General features: G+C 32.3%; 1 long non-coding RNA gene across 1 annotated transcript; it reads right to left on the bottom strand.

Moving 5' to 3' along the window:
* Positions 1 to 1,745: 1,745 nt before the first annotated feature.
* Positions 1,746 to 3,789, bottom strand: LOC144838647 (uncharacterized). Its single transcript, XR_013611682.1, has 3 exons — positions 3,631 to 3,789; positions 2,861 to 2,995; positions 1,746 to 2,322 (listed from the first exon to the last, which is right to left on the bottom strand). It is a non-coding gene; the product is annotated as an uncharacterized LOC144838647 (long non-coding RNA).
* Positions 3,790 to 6,000: the final 2,211 nt, after the last annotated feature.

Raw genomic sequence — 6,000 nt, 5'->3', positions numbered from 1 at the left:
TTAGGACATTGTAAGGAATACCAAATGACCTATTATAAACCACTTATACACTTGGTCCTGACAGACCCCGCTATAGTTGACTAGAGACGCTCACCCCAGTCTTTTTCCCCAACTAGGCCTACTGTAGCTATCTTAGAACTTAGATTGTAGATACCGCCAGCAACCAATATTATATCATTTAGGACATTGTAAGGAATACCAAATGATCTATTATAGACCACTTATATACCCAGTCCCCTTCCCCCAACTAGCTATCTTAGATATTTGAGATACCACCAGAAAACACTATCATATTATCTCGCACATTGTAAGGATACCAAATGCCTTATTACAGACCACCTATGCACTGCCTTGGTCCTGACAGATTTTGCTAAAGATAAAGTAGAGAACACCATTACCCCAATATAGCCTACATAAATAATTGCAGATTCCACCAGCAACCAATGCTATATGACCTAGCACATTGTAAGGAAGACCTACTGGATTTAGAGTCCACCTCTACTACACTGCCTTAATCCTGACAGCCGCGCCCCCAATAAAGTTCGACTAGAGACCCCTTACCTCAAGTAGTCTATAGCATCTAGTCGAATTTAGCGGGGTATTCCAGGACTAAGGCAATACATAGGGGGTCTGTAATAGACCATTCGGTATTCCCTAAAATGTGCTAGATCATATAATATTGGTTGCTGATGGTATCTACAATATAATATGATAGCCTAGTTGGGGGAATGGCATTTGGAGAATGATGAAATGTTAAATATCAACTCGGCTTTCCCTCGTTGATATATAACCTCATCATTTACCTCATGCCATTATTTGTACCATTACACTCATAAACATTCATATAATAACCTACTGTAAAGTAAATGTTCTTCTATCAAGCTACGTTCACATTAAGCCCGGATTTAGGTCCGATGGCGGGAGAAAAAATCGTGGAAATTGGGTATAGTGTTAAAGAATAGAAGCGTTCACACTAACGCATACCGGATTCCATACGGATGTGATCCGGTGCACGGATTTCGGAGCGGGGGTGGACCCAGGCGTGTTGCCCTAGTGGTCCGGGCAACACCCTTAATTTCATACCAATTTTTTTTCTGCCACTAAATATCCATATAGTACGTTATAAAAGTCTAGGACTGGAACTTAAGAGAATATTTGTAAATTTGCAGACTGCACCGTAAAATGTAACCAGCATTTACCAATACCGCGCACAATGTGTCGGCGGCCACCATATTTTTTTAAAGATGAATATCTGACTGACTAGTTGTTTGCGTGGTGCGTCATTAGAGATACGAAAGGAGGCCAACACGCACTGTGTTCGGGTACAACCTGGCATATGGTTCGTCGATTTGTCCATAATATAGAATCTATGTTATTTCATGGATAAATAAGAATTTCGTCTTGAATCGGCCTATGCGTTGAAAGATTGACTCATTCTCTTTGGACGGTTAATATGTCTACTCTTGAGGTGAGTCATGGATGATATTTCATGAGTTGAAAGATTGACTGCTATTGCATTTTCTCTCTCTGCTCTGTCTACAATATCAAACTAGTTTGACAAAGAAATATATAGACTTATCACATTTTTTGTCACATAAAGTTGGATAGTGTAGACAGACCCACGAATAAATTGTTTTTTTAAATCTCAAAACATTGAAAAAATTTACATTCACAAAATGTATACCATTACCATTTATTACGAATTCAAACAATTTAAAAATACAAAAATGTACGTATTATATATATTCAACAACTATTGAATCAAACTACTACTACTGTAGAAATATTATTTTACCAATTCAAATTCATGTGTTATCGTAGGCCTACTCAATAACAATAATACACCAAAAACTGTATTGTTTGGTATGACGTCATAAAACATTACATGGGATCGGATCGGAACAAGAATGGATTGATAGGGATTAAACGAAAAGAAATATAAGTTTCTGCGACGTGATAGGCTTGCTATACTATATTATATATATAAACTTTATTTATTCACGAGACTGATGTACAGCTCAGCAACTCGTTCAATCTACATTGATTGTTTTACACAAGTTCTTGATATTATTACACACTAATCCAACACCATAATACGAAAAAAGAAAAAAAAAAATTGAAATTGAAAAGAAAAATTACAGCAGAATCCCTTCTATCTGACACCTCTATTTAGGGAACACCAAAACTGTACTTCCCGCGTAAACGGAAACCCCTATCCAAGTGTCTCCTTTATTAAACAGAGATGAGAGAATCAACAATATTCAGGGCATTCATACAGTACGGTTGATTGAGTCTTCTTATGGTTTTAGCATAGTCCTGTAACTGAAAAATTGCAAAAAAATGTGTAACAGTTTCAATGAACAAATGCATCACTAAAAACATCAACAAATCACTTAACATTCTTCAAGTTTTAAGTTTATTTCTTATCGTAATTGTTATTGACTGCTTGTCAAATAAAGTATAGTCACATCGCATCAATTTAATTCTACATTATTCAATCAAAGAAAATGAGATACTATAATTCTTATTTATTTATTTAAATTGTAATGAAATAAAGCATGTACATGTAATCATTGAAAGAAGCTATTTTTTGTTTTGTCAATCTCTAACAAGACCGTATCAAGGGTGAGAACGAAGCATTTTCCTGACGTGCCTTTTCTTTTCGGACTAGAGATCATCAGCATAAGTAATAATTTATAATGCTTAACTAGCCTATTACATAGCTTATGACGATGATGATTTATGCCTCTTTGGTGACAAAAGTTTCCTTTTGTGTAAAAAAGAACCCCCTGTAAAAAAATCTGGATATATGCTACCATAGGCCTAAAAAGTAACTAAAAAATAGATAAAGATATATTACATTGACAAGAAGGACGGCCCCTCTTTTCCTCCAATCTCTTTATTGCTTTTCTGGCTTCGTAATCGGACATGCAGCTCCACAGCTCAGCGTCTATCTCCGATTCAGAAAAACAGATAGGATCATTTATTTCAGCATCTAGAAATATGATAATAATAATAATAATAATAACAATAACATGCCTATGTCATGATATTAAATAATATGCAGTAATCATAATACTAATTATATCTAAAATTAATTTTATTTTTTTCTTTAAATTCTAATAATATTGTCATTTTATTATCCTTTACATTACTGGTGAATCTGATCTGTTTTATAATAGGCCTCTATTGATTTCAAATAGCTCAATATTAATCAGTGTCGATTCATATTATACATACCACCCCTGGGCAATTAGTGCAACGAGCTTTTTTTTATCCTATGATGCATTTTTAATAATTTAAATTGAATAATAGTTATCAGATATTAAAACAAAAATTAGCAATTATTATTATTATTAAAATCAAGTTTAAAAATTAATTGAAATACAAAATAAACAAAACATTTCAAACATTTGAGCTAAAATCAAATAAATAATTAAAGCAACATATTATAATATATATTATTATATCTGAGGCTCTGTACATAGGATCCAATTAACCTCTTCATTTACTATCATATACACTATTCAACCCGTCTAAAAAAAAAAAACAATAACCAACCATACACACGAAATCAACACTTCACAAAAAAAGAAAGAAAAAAGACGTAGATAAATAATAATAATTTACCTTCAGCCAGACGTTCTTGAAACACATTTCCAAACACAATATATGTGTTGATCAACAGAAAAAGCAGAGAAAATACCATTCTGTTGTTACTCATTTTAGTGGATGTACAAAGCAATACAAATAGTGAATAAAGTAAACTTCTCAATTGGAGCAATACACTTGAAATGATTCAATGACAATTTTTCTTTCGTTTTCAAACATTATATATAATTTTTCGAATAATGGGACGTGATGTTGACGTATACATTTTCAGTTATACTAAACTTGTAATTTAATCAAATGAATTTGCATATTATTCACCGTCTATCATTCTAAATTCGGATTAGGCCCTCCACGGACCCACGCCAACCAGCAGATCAGCACACCGATAGACGCACATAAACGTTTACAAGTACATAACAAAAGTTTTGAATGCATGCAAAGGGGGTGATTTATCTTTCGTAAAAAGATTGGTAGCGGCAGGGAAAATATGATTGTTTTTTATCTTATCGTATGTCGCTTAATTCCTACATATTCCTTGTTATTCTTTGGACGACACGTACTAATAAGGGCGCACTGACGTACTAAAGATACATTTTATCCCAGGTCCTGGTCTCCCGCGTAAATGACTGGAAACTTTATCATGAAACGTGCTTTTGAAGAACTTTTTCTCAAAAAAACTTTTTTTTCAAGTTTATTGGCGATATTTATATCCACACTTAACACGTGGAGTAGAACGCCTAAATATTTATAACAATTCAAATTCAAAAATGCAATTCAAAATTAAATATTGCTTCATCAAAGCTGGATATCGATCTAATTTTTTTCACAAAACTAAATATTTTTTCTATATAGATCATACATAATTCAATCGGTTTATGTAAAAATATCATTAATGCATTAGGCCTAAATCCAATCAACTATATAACTATAACTAACCATTTTTTAAAGAAATACGTTATATTCAAATTGAAGTTATTAGATATATTAAAAGAGTTTACAGATTAGAAAAAAAAATATTAGATCTTATCTTACAAACACATTTTTTTTTTCTCTATTTGTTTTTCTTCGTAACTACGTAAACATTGCACTGATTATTGCAAATTGCCACGACTGTTTTATATTATCGTTTTTATTTAGGTTTTTGCTTATTTTATTCATCTGATCGCGTTTCAGGACTGGTCGTTGAATACAACATTCAATATTCCAGATGAAATGAAAATTATTACTACTGCCACGTGATACAATGATACAAAACCAACCAATTAGCAAGGATATAACAATGGATTTGGACTAAAACTACAAAAACATAAGCACGACGTGCTAGGTACGATATCACACATTCGGCGATTTACGTGTGTCATCGTTTACTATGAGTTACATAGTAATTTCACCAGTAACTTGTAAATTATGGGTGAACTTTAGTAGAAATCTAACGTCGTCGACGACATGGAGTTGTGTCTGAAAATAGCAAAATATAAGAATAGTAATAAGCAGAAGCAAAAGCCCTATAAATAACTCAATCAATCCCCTACCCCTAAAAAAAAACATCAACTCAATTATATATATTTATTTATTACTAATTTGTAAATATCTTACATATTTTATCACAGGGATGGAAATCTTCCTTATCTTTTTTCGTTATTTCTTTTCTTTCTTTCTCGTCTTTGTAATCCAGTAAACATTTTCTAAACGTTTCTGAAGCACGTATCTCCCAATCATGATAACAAATATCATTTCTTTCAACATCTAAAAATGCAAAAATAATAATGAATTATACTTATGTTACTGATATTACTTTTCTTTTATTATCATTACTGGGTATTTTCTATTATTTCAGATTCAGAGGTTTTCTTGGAAAAGTTTAATAATTTGGTAAGATTGTTTTTCCTGTAAATTGTTATCAATTAATTCTCCGTTTGAACTCGAAACTACGGCCTCCAATACATTATAGAATCAATTACAAATCGTGTCAGCAAAATATCACAAATTATTGGATATAATTTCCATCACACAAACACATTCAAATAAATAATAAAAAAATTATAAATTAATTTACCAAAATCCGAGCGTTTATTACGTTTAAGATATGTCATCCGGGTATGAAGCGTCTCACTTACTCACTCTTAATATTACCTTGGACTTGCACCTTGTATGGACTCTAACCTTACGGTTTTCATTATATAATTATATCATTCCATCCTATCCATTCTAAACACCCTTTTTTCAAGCTTTTGCATTCTTCGTTTTCATCTCATCCATTTTTGTCTTGGTGAAAAGGGAAGATACTTTATAGTCTTCCCCTGAGTTTATAGCCTCTCTACCCAGAGACGGACACGAACAGAATAAAACAATAACAATCACTTTTTCATAAGTACGTTTTTTTTAAAT

Source organism: Antedon bifida, chromosome 3, assembly GCF_963402885.1.
Source record: "Antedon bifida chromosome 3, ecAntBifi1.1, whole genome shotgun sequence".
Classification (NCBI taxonomy): Eukaryota; Metazoa; Echinodermata; class Crinoidea; order Comatulida; family Antedonidae; genus Antedon; species Antedon bifida.
Note: the sequence above shows the minus strand (reverse complement) of the source record. Positions and strands in the feature narration are given on the sequence as shown.